General features: G+C 45.8%; 1 protein-coding gene across 1 annotated transcript in view; it reads left to right on the top strand.

Annotated features, from left to right (window-relative positions):
• NDP (norrin cystine knot growth factor NDP) overlaps window positions 1-18,158 on the top strand; it is a 164,932-nt gene that overhangs the window by 79,097 nt on the left and 67,677 nt on the right. The gene's annotated exons all lie outside the window — the stretch shown is intronic.

Raw genomic sequence — 18,158 nt, 5'->3', positions numbered from 1 at the left:
CTGTGTATATGTTGACTTTCTTATTTTTGGCTTGAATACAGGCTTGTGTCAGAGCGATGAGCTCTGCTGCTTGAGCTGACAAAGTGTTAATACAATTTGTTTCAATAACTTCAGTGTCTGTTGTGACTGCGTAAGCGGCCACTAACTCTCCTATATTTGTTCTCATACATGAACCATCTACATACAATGTGAGGTCCGGATCTGATAAAGGGATATCTGTCAAGTCTTGTCTGGGTTTCGTCGTGATAGTAATGACTTCAATACAATCATGTGCTAATGGATCTGTTCCATTTACTGGCAAAAGTGTGGCAGGATTTAATGTGTTACAGCGTCTGATTTCTATGTGTGGCTGAAACAATGTTAATTCATAACCGGTGAGTCTTGCTATAGTCAAATGTTGTGTTTGTGTGCGGTTCAAGAGAACCTCTACTGCGTGTGGTACTTGTACTGTCAATTGATGTCCTAACACTATGGCATCGCTTTGTCTGATTGCTAAAGCTGTTGCTGCCACTGATTTCAGGCACGCAGGAAGAGCCTGAGCTACGGGATCCAATGTACTAGAAAAATAAGCACATGGTTTGTGTGATTCTGCTTGTTCCTGAGTGAGTACTGACAAGGCAGTACCTTCGCGTTCTGTAACAAAGAGTGTAAAAGGCTTACTGTAACATGGTGTTGTTAAAACAGGTGCTTGACATAAAGCTTTCTTTAAGCTTTCAAAGGCATGTATATGTTCTTGAGTCCAAGGGAGGACAGTCGATGTGGCTGCCTCCTGTGTTGTCAACTGAATGAGTGGTTTTGCTACAAATGCATATTGAGGGATCCACTGCCTACAGTATGAAGTGAGGCCTATAAAAGCCCGCACCTCCTTTTGTGTCTTGGGTGGTGGCATGTTAGCAATTAACTGGATGCGGTCGGGTGTAAGCTGTCTTCCCTCCTTGGACAGCAAGTGCCCAAGGTAAACAACTTGCTGGACACAGAATTGCAGCTTAGAAGGGGACACCTTGTGCCCCTTGTCGGCCAGAAATTTTAAAACCGTCAGTGACGCTTTTTCACATTCATGTTCGCTTCGGGCGGTGATCAGCAGATCATCGACATATTGAAGCAAGGCAGTGTTAACTGGCATGTGGATACTGTCAAGTTCTCGTTTCAATGCTTGGCTATAGATGCTGGGGCTTTCTGTGAATCCTTGAGGAGCGCGTGTGAATTTAAAACTTCGTCCATTTAAACTGAATCCGAACAAATATTGACTTTCCGGATCTATTGGGACGCTAAAGAAGGCATTCTTGAGATCAATTACAGTAAAGAACGTTGCTTCTGAATCAATAGCTGTTAGTAATGAAGAGATATCTGGGACCACAGGGTATTGTGGTACAATACATTTATTTAATTCACGCAGATCAATAACTAATCGATATACTGGTGGTGCTTTTGGATCCGTTCTTTTGAGAATCGGGATTATCGGGGAATTAAATACATTGGAGTCGGTTTCCACAACCACTCCTTGTGCAATGAGTTCGTCAATGATTTGCAGTAAAGCCACAACAGCATCTGGTGGTAACTTGTATTGTCGCATTCGTGGTAGTACTACTCCTGTTTTTAGTGTGACTCGATATGGTGTAATGTTCAAGCAACCAACATCAGTGGGGCCTTGTGCCCATAAATGTGTAGGTAAATTCTGCAACCGGTGATCCATGTCTCTGGACACGTAGTGACCTTTGAAGTCACGTAGAAATAGTCGTACTCCTTACGGAGAACAACATATTATAGCTCCTAGAGCTTTCAATGTTTTTATACCTAACAAGTTTTCTGGACATGATTTAGTAAGCAATAAATCTGTAGTTCGTGTCAATGGACCAACCGTAAGTGGAAGGGGTTGCGTTACTTCATTAATGATAGGTTTTCCTGAGAATCCAAGGGAAATATTCTGTGAGCCTGAGAGGGGTGCCCCTGGAACTTCACTGCGTCGTATAGTTGTTCGGCTTGCCCCTGTATCAAGTAAAAACTTTCTGTCTTCCCCTAATAGTTCACTATGTACATAAGGTCCCTTTTTGATCTACAGGAACCTCGATAAGGGGTAAGCCAACTTCCCTCTCTAGGCTATTTCATGTGTATCGCTGATAATCGGGATAGTCATTTTGTGCATACTGATACATCTGTTGTGTCGTTGCTTGTGTTGCAGCAATAGGCTGCGCTTGTGGTGTTGCTATGGTCTGTTGTGGAGCTGCCTGTTGCGGAGCTGTCCTAGGTTGTGCATGCTGAGGGATTTGTGGTTGGTTCTGATCCTGTCTAAGTGGACGTGGTCTTTCCTGGGTTCTACCTGTGGCGATATTATGTTTCAGAACTGGACAATCGTGTATATAATGACCTTGTTGTTTACAATAGTTACATGTCCCTTTCGCCGGACCTGCAGAATCACCCTTTTTATGACCATCAGCTGGAACTGACTGGGCAACAAGCATTTTCATTTTCGTATCTTTCATACGTCTTTGTTCATGTTCTTGTTCTTCTCTAATTCTATTGTGGTGATATTGTAACATTTGTAACATCTGTGACGGGGTGTTACCTTGCCAGGTACTCTCGAATTTCAATACTCTATTCTTAACTTGTGGTAAGGAATTTTCAACTAATTTTGTCACAAACAGATGTGGGTATGACTCGCTACTTGCTTTTATGCCACTATTAATACCAAAACATTTTTCAAATCGGGAATAGAAATCACTAGTGTCTTCATCTTGCTTTTGTTTACAGGCTGAGATTGCACCCCAGTCCTCTTTTTTCGTAGTTAGTAAACGTGGCAGTACCTGCACTAGTAATCCTGGTAGTGCTGTAGTCTTTTCCCCAAGCCCTGATCCTGCAGCTCGGGCCTTTTCTTCGTTTTCTAATGCTGTCCAATCTATCTTTTGGTCTCCCACCTCCCATTCCTTTTCTTTGAGTTTCTCGTAAACACCGGCAGGCATTAACACTTTTAATATTTTCATAATGTCGGGGTAGGTATACTCTCCCATGAGTAACATGTCTTTTATCTCACGGTGGAAACCTGCTGGATCCTTGTCATGGCTGGGTACTACTTTCTTCATTTCTAATAATTCAATTTTAGTTATAGGCGTGTACACAAACACGCGTGTAAAGTTATTATCTTCACCTCTGATTGGGTGTACTTCGCGTAAGGGATTCTGTCTATCTATGTGATACATTTTTCTTCCCATAGTGGGAACTGGATCATGGTCTGGGCATACGAAAACTATATACCGGTTTCGAAATTCTAGAATTTCTTTAATTAGATCAGTACCTGAACCTCTCCATTTATTCGTGAGTAATTCTGTCAATATGTCAGGTAGGGGTCCAGGATCGGAGTGTTGGCTTTTATATAATATAAGGAGGTGTTGAATCATGTATATACTAGCTAAACGCTGTTCATATGGGGTAAGGTTCAGAAACGTGTGTGCTAGTGCATCTTCACTGTATTTGCTGGGACTGTCAGCCCATTGTACTGCTGACCTGGCTAATTCTTGTTCATCCATGGAATCGAGCATATGGTACCCCCTTTGGTCTCGGAGTAATCTATCAGCAGCTTGGAATAGGTGTTCAGGAGACCTTGTATTTAACATAGGGGCTTGAAAATTTCTGTTACATTCTGGACGTATCGGATGTATCGGATCATTAAAACATCTGGTATTATTAAAAGATCTTCTTTTACCTACATAAGCCATCGTTTCTAATTGTCCTGTAGACATTTCGTCCTCCTCTCCCTCTGCTTCATGCTGATCTGACTCTAATCTTTCTGTATGTATTCATTCTAATTCTTTGCGAATCTTACGGCACATAACTACTATACATGTCTGTTTATCATGTTTCCCTTCTGATATATTCTGACCCCATTTTGTAAGTACTTGCATTTCCTTCTGCTCTACCTCAGGCCTGTCTTGATTTCTGATCACACAGTTTATGAAGAAGCGTAACAGTTGTCTCTGTACATCCACTTTCTGGTATTCCATGGCTTCGTCAATACTTTCAGGGCCTCGCCCTGATTGGACAAAGTGATATATATTGTCTAAATGTGCCACCATTCCTGGTAGCATCGCTAAATACCTTGAAGCTCGTCGTATACGTAGTGATGACAGCAGCATACCGTCCCGTCTACCGGGCACAGGATCATATCTACAATCCACTAGATGCTCCTTAAACAAGTCTGAAGTTGCTAGTTGGGGTGTACGTTCGTATGCTAAATCTCTAAGGGATAATTTATTTCCTCGGGGTGGCGTGGCAAAAATTTCCGTTGTACCTCCTGTCGCACCGTCTGGGGTGCTAGGCACGAAAGGATTTGTTGGATGTAAGATAGAAACTGCAGAGGTAGGAAAAGCAGTAGAAGCAGATGAACCTGTGGGAATGTGCGTAGGAGTTTGTTGTTGCGGGGATACGGACGGATGATCTTGGCGTTGAGCACCATCGGTGGGCGGTGCGTGCGGCGGAGCATTAGCATATCCAGGAGCTACATCATCTAAATAGGAAGAAAGGAAAACGTCTTTTGCTGTTTTGGGATGTGCTTTTATCGGGAGTAATGGAGGTGTCAAGTTTTTCGGTATTTCCGGGGTGGCCTGGGGTAACCCTTCGGCCAAAAGAGGATACATACCATTCATAAGAGTGTTTCGTTGTCTGTCTACTTGCTCTGTTTTTACTCGGGTACCTTCCTCAATTAATAAATTTTCTCGGGCTTTATTCGAATTCTCCCTACCTTTCTCTTCCTGTCTGAGCGCTTTTTCTGTACGTCTATATGATTCTTTACGCCATAATTCAATGGCATCTTTCTGTGACTGTCTGGCTTTATTTTTCCATAATTCTTCTTCTACTCTCATGATGCAATCTGCATCCCAGGTCCCAGCTGTGGGCCATCTCTGACTCTCTGGTAAATCTTTGGTGTAGTCCACCCATAAATCAAGAAATAATACGGCATCTAGGCCATGTTTATGATACATAAAGTACCCTGGAGTGTCCCTAGGTGGAATGGGAACAGCTTCTTCGAGTACCCCTTTTCTGGTTTTGATCTGTCTTAATTTTGAAAAGAGCGGCATTTTTAGACCTTATTGCTTGAACACACTTTATACAATAAACACAATAATGAACAATCATTCACACCACAATATGTAGAACGTATTAAAACAATTAACATTTAACAGTTTAACGAACGATAATAACTAATAGAAAACTAGTTACTGACATAATACTAACACTAGATAATACTGAATTATATGCAAGACATTACTAGATATACTGCTAAACAGTACAGATACACTGCTGAAACAGTGCAGACCGGATTTGTGTACCCAAACCCGTCTTGACCGGCACAACCTATGTGCACGTCTAAATGCCTCCCCGGCAACGGTACTCACCGGGTAGCTCGGAACGGAAGGCCTCGGAACTGAACTGAACTGGACCGGACTCGACTGGACTCGGAACTTCGGAACCTGGTGGGCCTCTGTATACCTCGGATCTTGCTCTCTCAGCTAGGCTCTGGTCGGGATACTTCGCACTTCTCACCGCCTCGTCTGGGTGTTGATCGCAGCCTCAGTCACCCCCGTTTGGCCGGAGGGAGATACAGGAAATCCTGCGGGTACGCGTTGTTGTCCGTCCAGCTGTGGCAGGAGACCGGGCCTGCAACGCACCTCCGGCGCGTGAGATGAGAAAGTGTCCCTGTTCGGGCGCCAATTTATGTGGTAAATATTTAATTACCGGTACTATTTTTTATGTTATGGTAAAGTCTAGTAAGAATAACTCAGTAAAAATAAGAGGCAGAATCCGTGGTATTAGAGGTTCTGAAAGGCTTTATTCCTCTACAAAGGAATTACAGTTCGAACCGTAGGCTTCAAATTCCATCACCACGAAGGTTCAGGAAGGGAAGGCAATACATTATTGACAAGTAAAGGTATTTATATGAAAAGCATTACATTAAGACAGATGCAGGAGGCGTAACAGCTGATAATACAGATAATGATACACATACGTAATGGAAAAAGGCGTAAACATAGGCGTAACTAGAAACGTCATTAAACATGATGTCACAAAGTGGGTGGATCCATAAGAGAATCCTGCAATGTCAGCAGAAATACTTGGCAGAGATGCGTGCGCAGCCGCATGACGTGTGATTGACGTGCAACTAGAGGGTGAAGGGGACTTGACATTTAGCTCTACATGTGGAGACAGAAGTCTGAGGAGTCATGTCAACCTAATCCCAAATCATATCTAATATCTTATGTTTAAAGAACTGTTTTATCCAAAAGGAAAGGTCTCTGGGACGGAATCTATTCTATACTGACTGTTAGTGCGTGTACAAGCGTCTAAGTGTCTACATGAGATGCGAGGGGGCAGGAATCCTCCATAGTAACAGGGCTATGAATTACTTGCATGAGGACAGTGAGGCCTGGCCCTTTGCTCGGTAGCTGGAAGAATGTTTACCTAAACTACTAGACAGGAATGCATCGGATGAGGAGCGAAGCAGATAATCTTGAAGGTGAAATACAGTTTTTGGCAGGCAACGGCCGGATCAGGCACTGTTAGCCGCGCAGGGAGTAGGACAAAGTTCAGGGATACAGATGCGGGCTCGGACTGGAGCTGTCAGAGGCAAAAGGCAGGAAAAGGCTTGATGGCAGAACTCAGGGCCTACTCGCCTGAATCTGTAAAATGTGGAAAGTGAACCACATAAAGTCGGTGGCCTTTCATACTTAGGAATGGAATATCTGACCCATTCATGGCGGATCAAAAAGAGGACATGTTGACGGTGGACGCACATGTATTTGCGTCTTCATAACTGGAACTGGAGGGAACATACATGTACTTGTAGCATGCACATGGAGCCGTTGGGGTCTACGATAGGGGACATAACTGATCATAAAATTCATATTTCCTCAGAGGGATCGGATACCGCAGGACCGCCTCAGAAGCAGGCCAGGCAAGTGGCCGCTGTCAGGTACAGACCGTGACTTCACGGGGAGGCAGGAAGATTACATTCCAGTTTCACGGCCCAGTCTGTCTTTGTGAATGGGGCAGAACGTTGGGGACCCGAGGGAGTCCTGGACATTAATTTAGGGGTTCCTTTTAACATCAAACCCCCTCCCTTGCCAGGCACAACAGCGCTCATGCGAGCGGACTCCTGACTCCACGAGCGTTACTTACCGGAATATGGAATTATGGTAGTTGCAGTCCCCAACACCAGACTGCAGCTGCATCCGATCAAGTGGAGCCAGTAGACCTCCTACAAAAGGGAGGGCCATAGTATTTCAAGGGAAGAGGCAAAATGGAACCTTTGACTGCAGGCGGCATCTGAGGAAGGCACACACAAGCCGAAATGCATTATGCTGAGCATTTGTTATTAAAGGAACTCCCGAACGCTTCTCCGCTGTGTCCTCTGGTTACTTGAAAGGAGTGATCGTTTTGTTGATGTTTTCACGCGCTGCCAGCCCGCGTGTTAGAGGACCCGTTCTTCAAGCGTCCTGTGGGCTGTTGGCAATGTGGCAATTTTCTTTACCGAAAGATCGGATACCGCAGGACCGCCTCAGAAGCAGGCCAGGCAAGTGGCCGCTGTCAGGTACAGACCGTGACTTCACGGGGAGGCAGGGAGATTACATTCCCGTTTCACGGCCCGGTCTGTCTTTGTGAATGGGGCAGAACGTTGGGGACCCGAGGGAGTCCTGGACATTAATTTAGGGATTCCCTTTTAACATCAAACCCCCTCCCTTGCCAGGCACAACAGCGCTCATGCGAGCGGACTCCTGACTCCACGAGCGGTACTTACCGGAATATAGAATTATGGTAGTTGCAGTCCCCAACACCAGACTGCAGCTGCATCAGATTAAGTGGAGCCAGTAGACCTCCTACAAAAGGGAGGGCCATAGTATTTCAAGGGAAGAGGCAAAATGGAACCTTTGACTGCAGGCGGCATCTGAGGAAGGCACACACAAGCCGAAATGCATTATGCCGAGCATTTGTTATTAAAGGAACTCCCGAACGCATCCCCGCTGTGACCTCTGGTTACTTGAAAGGAGTGATCGATTTGTTGATGTTTTCACGCGCTGCCAGCACGCGTGTTAGAGGACCCGTTCTTCAAGCGTCCTGTGGGCTGTTGGCAACGTGGCAATTTTCTTTACTGAGGGATCGGATACCGCAGGACCGCCTCAGAAGCAGGCCAGGCAAGTGGCCGCTGTCAGGTACAGACCGTGACTTCACGGGGAGGCAGGAAGATTACATTCCAGTTTCACGGCCCAGTCTGTCTTTATGAATGGGGCAGAACGTTGGGGACCCGAGGGAGTCCTGGACATTAATTTAGGGGTTCCCTTTTAACATCAAACCCCCTCTCTTGCCAGGCACAACAGCGCTCATGCGAGCGGACTCCTGACTCCACGAGCGTTACTTACCGGAATACGGAATTATGGTAGTTGCAGTCCCCAACACCAGACTGCAGCTGCATCCGATCAAGTGGAGCCAGTAGACCTCCTACAAAAGGGAGGGCCATAGTATTTCAAGGGAAGAGGCAAAATGGAACCTTTGACTGCAGGCGGCATCTGAGGAAGGCACACACAAGCCGAAATGCATTATGCTGAGCATTTGTTATTAAAGGAACTCCCGAACGCTTCTCCGCTGTGTCCTCTGGTTACTTGAAAGGAGTGATCGTTTTGTTGATGTTTTCACGCGCTGCCAGCCCGCGTGTTAGAGGACCCGTTCTTCAAGCGTCCTGTGGGCTGTTGGCAATGTGGCAATTTTCTTTACCGAGAGATCGGATACCGCAGGACCGCCTCAGAAGCAGGCCAGGCAAGTGGCCGCTGTCAGGTACAGACCGTGACTTCACGGGGAGGCAGGGAGATTACATTCCCGTTTCACGGCCCGGTCTGTCTTTGGGAATGGGGCAGAACGTTGGGGACCCGAGGGAGTCCTGGACATTAATTTAGGGATTCCCTTTTAACATCAAACCCCCTCCCTTGCCAGGCACAACAGCGCTCATGCGAGCGGACTCCTGACTCCACGAGCGGTACTTACCGGTATATAGAATTATGGTAGTTGCAGTCCCCAACACCAGACTGCAGCTGCATCCAATCAAGTGGAGCCAGCCAATAGACCTCCTCCAAAAGGGAGGGCCATAGTATTTCAAGGGAAGAGGCAAAATGGAACCTTTGACTGCAGGCGGCATCTGAGGAAGGCACACACAAGCCGAAATGCATTATGCCGAGCATTTGTTATTAAAGGAACTCCCGAACGCATCCCCGCTGTGTCCTCTGGTTACTTGAAAGGAGTGATCGATTTGTTGATGTTTTCACGCGCTGCCAGCACGCGTCTTAGAGGACCCGTTCTTCAAGCGTCCTGTGGGCTGTTGGCAACGTGGCAATTTTCTTTACCGAGGGATCGGATACCGCAGGACCGCCTCAGAAGCAGGCCAGGCAATATATATATATATCAAAACAATGTGCCAGAGCTACGAGAGGTCACCCGACACCCTTCTGCCATCTGTCTACACAATGCAGACTGCTTTTCTGCTCCAATTAATATTTTCATTGCCAACGCGTTCCAAGGTCAAAGCTTCTACTTCCTGGGCTGCAACAAACTTGACATTTGAGGCTCACATTTCATTTACGGCTTTATTTGCCTGCCTCCAGTGGACGTATGCTTAGTGCAGAAAGATTTTGGTGCATGATGGGACTTGGATTCCCTTACTACCTCACAAAGCTGGTAACAGCATTCCTTCCCCAGCTGGTGATGGTGCTTCTCCCCACGGCTGGGCACATAAATACACATATATATATATTATATATATATTTTTATAGAGAGAGAGAGAGTGAGAGAGAAAGAGAGAGAGAGAGAGAGAGAGAGAGAGAGAGAGAGAGAGAGAGATAGATAGATTAGGGAAAGTTTTTTTAAACGGGTTTAGGATGGGTATTTTTAGGGGTTTTAAAATTTATGTTGGCAGCTTTATAAACTACAGTGCCCTACTAAAAAGACCAGGAAAATAGTAAGGAAATTCTTTCCCTTTTTAATATTCAGCAATACTGATGGACAACGAACACGCACTTTAGAGAGCCTAAGAAAATTAAAATAAAGTAGGATGTTTTCAAGGGGACGATGCTCGAAAACTAAAAGTTATTGTATCAACTTCTCACAAGAAACATTGGTGAATAATTACAAGGAATAATAGAAATATACTCTAATTATACTAAGAATAGTGCGAACACCATAATTATTAAAAAGGAAAACACCTGGTGGACTATAAGTACCAGAATGCCTGAAACCAATATAAGGCATAGGAGCACAGCATGTTGAATAACGTCATAACCTGCCACCGTGAACAAGACCGAAAGGTTGAAACGCGTAGGTGATATGCTGGTTGCAGTTGCTGAATAAAAGCAGTGAATTTAAAGCCCCCTGGGAGTGCAGCAGTGTACTTTTGTACCCGTTGTTCGCATATATATCTCTATATCTATATATCGATCTCTCTCGATAGATAGATAGATAGATAGATAGATAGATAGATAGATAGATAGATAGATAGATAGATAGATAGATAGATAGATAGATAGATAGATAGATAGATAGATAGATAGATAGATAGATAGATAGATAGATAGATAGATAGATAGATAGATAGATAGATAGATAGATAAGGGAAGCTGTTTTTTTTAAAAGGTTTCGGATGGGCATTTATTAGGGTTTAGGGTTGCTATGGGTTTCTGGATGGCAAGGTTAATTTCAGGGTTTAGAGTGGGTAAGGGTTTTTCGGTGGCAAGAGTATTTTTAGGGTTTAGGGTGGGTATGGGTTTTTGGGTGCGAGGACATTTTTAGGGTTTAGGGTGGGTATGGGTTTTGGTTGGAAAGGGTAATTTTAGGGTTTAGAGTGGGTACTAGTTTTTGGGTGGTAAGGTAATTTTTAGGGTTTAGGGTGGTTATGGGTTTTTGGGTGGCAAGGGTAATTTTAAGGCTTAGGATGGGTGTGGATTTTTGGGTGACAAGGGTAATTTTAGGGTGGGTATGAGTTTTGTGTGGCAAGAGTAACTTTAGGGTTTAGGGTGATATGCCTTTACCATTCATGCTTTAGCACTCTACATGACTCTCTCATGGATGAATCTAACATACAACATAAAGCTTAGCCCCTTACGCTTATCCAGATACCTGGCAGGAGCTAATGGATCTAAAGGATGGATGGCTTGCAGTAGCCTGGCATCAGTAGGCATGCCTTTGCTGACTGCACTGGGCGCAACTTGAGTGTGAAAGTGAACAACAGCCTGGTAGTGCCACAAGGTGTAATAGACTAGCAGCAGTTGGCTATAAAGCTACTCCAATCTCATTTTCTTGTCAGCCTTCATTGTCTATCCTCAACAGGTAGCTGTTATTAAGCAGAGAAGAGGGGGGCAGAGATTCTCAGAGACCCAGGTGTCCAATAACTGTCATCACCAGAGAAATGAATGATGGCACACATGACTGCAAGTTTTGGTGTACACTGTCAAATATGTCAGGAGCACCCACCGGTATGCTCATCCCAGCTCTCAGTTGAGCACTCAAGCAGATTATTAGATGTGACACTTTGCCAGACATTTAGAAACATGGCAACAATGAAAAAGAATTGAGGTGAGAAGAGCAGCTACGTTCTCAGAGATGGGTACATTTCTTGACAATCACTGGTGCAAAATGTAAACATCTACACAGTGCTGCAGGCTAACCCCACCCATGGAAGAACTCATCAAGCAACTGTTGGCCGAAGAGAGCTGGCCCAACAAGTCATCTCTGAAGGAGGTTGAGTCTATTCCCACTTTGTACATTGTTAATGACAAAAGGTCTTGAATACCCCAGACCTAAAAATGGCACACTAGTCAGAGTAAGCGAAAAACTGTGTGCAGAAAAAACTGGAAGCACAAAAAGTCACAATTAAACACATTTCTCACAGGGGCAAACCGTTACATCTGTATAACAAATATTTTTCAAACAGTATGTCACTCACAGTGACAACAGTGTTTCAACCCCAATGGCATAATAGGCCATGTCTTCCTCAGGACATTAAGTGCCTGGATATGAGTTTGGCAGTGTGGGAAGGGGCATCCATGTCACTGCCCCATACCCACACCGCTAAACCTCACCCCCAGCCAGCCACCCGCCAGATTACAAGTTATCTCGTGGTCTAGTGGGCGGTCCTTTGACATTCCCACGGCAGAGCCTATTAAAAAGGCACTGTAATGGGTGCCCCAAAGCCTGTTTCTGTACGGCATGGACCTTAAAGTCCATGCAGTGCAGGAAAGAGGGTGCTTGCACACAGGAGGGCACAACTTGTGCCCCTCTGCAGACACCCCATGGCCTTGAGGGTCCTTTGTTTTATCACCACAACAGTTTTCATGACGACCTCACTGCCTAGTAAACTGTGATAGTGAGGAAACTCATAATATGCTCGGCAGTGCCACAGTGCACAGCCAGCATATTAGGGCCTTCACCGCCATGTTACTGCCATGGGATTCATGATCTCAGGTGATTGCGGCAGGCCTTTGGCAGTCCTACTACCGTAATCGTAATGCAGCGGGTGGACTGCCAGTCTAGTGGCCATGCACCACAGTCACGGATTAGGGCAGATTATAATCTCGTTAGGAAGGGCTCCAAATGGGATTCAGAAAAATCAAATCAGATTGGGAGCCTACGTTTCTGAATGAAACGTCCCCCTTACTGACCGACCAAGTACTATGCTAGAAAGCCGTCCGCTCTGACCGAATCGGTTCCAAACCTGAATCAGTCAATCCAAGTCACTCAGAGCTGAATCGTGCAGCTTAATGGGGACATCTTCCGGACGGACGAATACGATGACTGATTCGGTTTTGCCGAGATGAAACGGCTATGGAAAACTGACTTGGGGGGGGGGCGTAGCAGGCCCCCCTTCACCTGGGGCCCTCCAATTCGGTCACTGGGGGGTGCCCATGGGTCCCCCCCTGCCATGCATACACAGTATAGTGAGTACCATGGGGTGCCTGCCACAGGGTACACGATTTTCCCCACCCACGCCTTTTTTCCATGGGAGCCTGTGTTCATGTTGTGTACGCAGGCTCCCATTGAATTCAATGGGAGTCCGACTGAACCGAGTCCATTCACTTACGGACACATTATACTCAGTCAGTGGGACTTCCCGAGTGCAATTCATACGCAAAGCATTCCCAACCCGATTCAGTGGGAATACTTTCCTTACGAGATCGTAATTGGTCCCTTAGTGTTTCAAAAGTGCTAGATGCACCAATCTACAATAAAAGAATGTGTAACAGGACTCTATGATTTAATAAACTGTATTATCTATACATGAAAACACAGCAGATCTTCTAAATCTACAAGTATTGCGCAAGCATGTATAGTTTAAGAAAGCATTTCAATATAGTGCTGAGTGTAGTCACAGATGGATGCAAAAATCATGCTATACATAGTGTAATACATTGCGCTCAAATTGTGTGTCACAAGGACTCTTACATGCATGAGAAACTTTGAGAATTCACAATAGTCTAAAACATTTCTGTACAGTGAAAAACCTTGCCCAGGAGAGAGTGCACAAAAACAGAAAAAAAACAACTCTATTACCTGGACCATACTATGGGCCAGATTTGCAGTTTGGCAGAAACGTGACAGACATCATGTTCACCTAATTATACGTGAATTATATCCTATGACACATGTAATAAGCCGGATAGGATAGCTGTCACGTTTAAAATGGAGGACCTAAAAGTAGTACAGATTACAGAACAAATACATGAGGACTTTAAAAAATCCAGTGGTTTAAATGATGTCACTTGCATACTCACTAATTAGGAAGATGAGAAATTCTAAAATAAAAATAAAAATTAAACTTAAGGAGCCAAATGCCACAAAAAGTAAAGAACGAAGAGGAAACAAGTGCTTAACATCAAGGGAGGAGAGTTAGGCGGAGCCTATGGCTTACCAGGTCGGAGGGTCAGACCTCAGGCATATATGGTTGTGAAGATTCAAAGAAGGCATAATGGGAAAGAATAAATGTGAGGACCTTGCTGATAGCATACATTTGTGCAGCACAAGTATTGGCCCAGAGCTTAAACAGCAAGTCTTAGGGGCACATAGAGAATGGTGCACATAGACTGTGTAACAGTTAGCAGAGCACATGCAACAGAGACCACAACTTGGAAAGAAAAACAAATGGAAGCAAAGGCGGTTTCTAAGTGTCCTGCTAAGGAAACAACTACATCATGAACAGGGGAGGCGGGGGGGCTTAGTTTGTCAGAATGCTTCCTGAAAACATAATGAATATATGTGAAGTGCTGCCAAAATATATATAAACACATTTAAACTGTAATATCATCATGCAGAAGGAATGAATTACATAATTTCTAATGTTCACTCATTTATTATCATAAGGTTTAAGACTCTATTACTTTCCAGTAATCTTCATTACTCAGAGTCATAGTCTTCCTTTACTATAACATGCTAGATATTTCAGGGAGATCGGTGGTTCCAGACCACCTTTATAGGTCATGACAGGCGTTTTCTTTGGGGGCCAATTTGTTTATTTATGTTAGTGAACTCTGGAAAGAACTCAAAGTGCTCACTGGTTAGGACTGTGATGAGAAAGGCGGAGGAGGAAGGTAATTATAGAATCAGTGATTTAGGCACTAAAATCCACCAGCATAAGTACAATGACATTGGCTATTCTAGTACAAATACAATTTTATCTTCACCTACTTCAGTACAAATATGATTTTATCTTCACACAGCTTTTCCATGATGACTGATGCTAGAGGTAAAGGCACAATTAAATCAAGGTAACACTTAGATATTTAAGGTGTCTCTTTGGAGAAATATACTGCTTTATCTTTTAAGTGAAATTAAATTGTATCAGATTGTCATTGCCTTTGTATAGTGCTTCATATCTCTGGCAAGGCTCTGAAACATTTTTTTTTTAACAACAAATTTTATTGGCTTATTTGTTGAAAGGACGGGCAACAGCCCTACAGTGACCTGTAGGAGAAAAAGGATTAACCTCAGGAAAGTACCAGTATTTTTACCAATTACCAACACCTGCCAGACATGCAGGTGGTACAACAGAAATAAACTGCAGACAGTACTCGATCTCAAGACAAGAAAACATGACATATTGGCATTGGGATTCATTAACAGACGGTGCAGGAAAGGCCGGTCAAGGAGCATTAGAGAATATGGGGCGCCACTGAGGGGCCTGCGGGCGGCAGGGGGGGTAGCTCGATTCCTCGATATAACTCCCATCGAGTCCAGATTTTCAGATGTTTTGCAGGGCATCATCAAGCTAGAAATACTGCTATTTCGGCCCCCATACATCTATCCAGTTCAGTCTTCCATTTGCCTAGGGTCGGGGAGATGTCGCTTTCCATAGTTGTGTGATGTCCCTCTTTGCGATAGTGAGAGCCAGAAACAGTAAATGTTGCTTGTACTTATTACCCCCAATGTCGTCTGTGCTGTGTAAGAGGAAGAGGTACAAAAGGGGGTGGTGATGGACGGAGCATCAGAACCAATCAAACACTCACACCCAGTCAACAGATCTGGGTTTGATCCATCACCGTTCTTTAGCCCACTCTGCCACCCCAGTTCAGACATGGCCATATGCAAATCAGTCTGACCCTGTGCCTCATGGGAACAGTCCAGCCCGAACTGCCAAGCCATGCCTTCCCTGGACCGGAAACAAGCTTCCTAGGACCGGTTTCTGGCATTTCAGCCGTCTTCAGCCAGGCTTGCTTGAAACCAGTGGCAAATTGAGCATGGGACTCACGTCTGAGCATACCCTGCCAACTTATGGCGAGCAAAGCGGTACAAAAGGGGGTGGTGATGGACGGAGCATCAGAACCAATCAAACACTCACACCCAGTCAACAGATCTGGGTTTGATCCATCACCGTTCTTTAGCCCACTCTGCCACCCCAGTTCAGACATGGCCATATGCAAATCAGTCTGACCCTGTGCCTCATGGGAACAGTCCAGCCCGAACTGCCAAGCCATGCCTTCCCTGGACCGGAAACAAGCTTCCTAGCACCGGTTTCTGGCATTTCAGCCGTCTTCAGCCAGGCTTTCTTGAATCCAGTGGCAAAGAGAGCAAGGGACTCACGTCTGAGCATACCCTGCCAACTTATGGCGAACAAAGCGGTACAAAAGGGGGTGGTGATGGACGGAGCATCAGAACCAATCAAACACTCACACACAGTCAACAGATCTGGGTTTGATCCATCACCATTCTTTAGCCCAATCTGCCACCCCAGTTCAGACATGGCCATATGCAAATCAATCTGACCCTGTGCCTCATGGGAACAGTCCAGCCCGAACTGCCAAGCCATGCCTTCCCTGGACCGGAAACAAGCTTCCTAGCACCGGTTTCTGGCATTTCAGCCGTCTTCAGCCAGGCTTGCTTGAATCCAGTGGCAAAGTGAGCAAGGGACTCACGTCTGAGCATACCGTGCCAACTTATGGCGAACAAAGCGGTATCAAAGGGGGTGGTGATGGACGGAACATCAGAACCAATCAAACACTCACACCCATTCAACAGATCTGGGTTTGATCCATCACCGTTCTTTAGCCCACTCGGCCACCCCAGTTCAGACATGGCCATATGCAAATCAGTCTGACCCTGTGCATCATGGGAACAGTCCAGCCCGAACTGCCAAGCCATGCCTTCCCTGGACCGGAAACAAGCTTCCTAGGACCGGTTTCTGGCATTTCAGCCGTCGTCAGCCAGGCTTGCTTGAATCCAGTGGCAAAGTGAGCAAGGGACTCACATCTGAGCATACCCTGCCAACTTATGGCGAACAAAGCGGTACAAAAGGGGATGGCGATGGACGGAGCATCAGAACCAATCAAACACTCACACCCAGTCAACAGATCTGGGTTTGATCCATCACCGTTCTTTAGCCCACTCTGCCACCCCAGTTCAGACATGGCCATATGCAAATCAGCCTGACCCTGTGCCTCATGGGAACAGTCCAGCCCGAACTGCCAAGCCATGCCTTCCCTGGACCGGAAACAAGCTTCCTAGGACCGGTTTCTGGCATTTCAGCCGTCTTCAGCCAGGCTTGCTTGAATCCAATGGCAAAGTGAGCAAGGGACTCATGTCTGAGCATACCCTGCCAACTTATGGCGAACAAAGCAGTACAAAAGGGGGTGGTGATGGACGGAGCATCAGAACCAATCAAACACTCACACCCAGTCAACAGATCTGGGTTTGATCCTTCACCGTTCTTTAGCCCACTCTGCCACCCCAGTTCAGACATGGCTATATGCAAATCAGTCTGACCCTGTGCCTCATGGGAACAGCCCAGCCCGAACTGCCAAGCCATGCCTTCCCTGGACCGGAAACAAGCTTCCTAGGACCGGTTTCTGGCATTTCAGCCGTCGTCAGCCAGGCGTGCTTGAATCCAGTGGCAAAGTGAGCAAGGGACTCACATCTGAGCATACCTTGCCAACTTATGGCGAACAAAGCGGTATAAAAGGGGATGGTGATGGACGGAGCATCAGAACCAATCAAACACTCACACCCAGTCAACAGATCTGGGTTTGATCCATCACCGTTCTTTAGCCCACTCTGCCACCCCAGTTCAGCCATGGCCATATGCAAATCAGCCTGACCCTGTGCCTCATGGGAACAGTCCAGCCCAAACTGCCAAGCCATGCCTTCCCTGGACCGGAAACAAGCTTCCTAGGACCGGTTTCTGGCATTTCAGCCGTCTTCAGCCAGGCTTGCTTGAATCCAGTGGCAAAGTGAGCAAGGGACTCACATCTGAGCATACCCTGCCAACTAATGGCGAACAAAGCGGTACAAAAGGGGGTGGTGATGGACGGAGCATCAAAACCAATCAAACACTCACACCCAGTCAACAGATCTGGGTTTGATCCATCACCGTTCTTTAGCCCACTCTGCCACCCCAGTTCAGACATGGCCATATGCAAATCAGTCTGACCGTGTGCCTCAGGGGAACAGTCCAGCCCGAACTGCCAAGCTATGCCTTCCCTGGACCGGAAACAAGCTTCCTAGGACTGGTTTCTGGCATTTCAGCCGTCGTCAGCCAGGCTTGCTTGAATCCAGTGGCAAAGTGAGCAAGGGACTCACATCTGAGCATACCCTGCCAACTTATGGCGAACAAAGCGGTACAAAAGGGGATGGTGATGGACGGAGCA

The sequence above is a fragment of the Triturus cristatus genome, chromosome 8 (assembly GCF_964204655.1).
Source record: "Triturus cristatus chromosome 8, aTriCri1.1, whole genome shotgun sequence".
Lineage (NCBI taxonomy): Eukaryota > Metazoa > Chordata > Amphibia > Caudata > Salamandridae > Triturus > Triturus cristatus.
The sequence above is the reverse complement of the archived record's forward strand: the minus strand, read 5'-3'. Positions and strand labels throughout refer to the sequence as shown.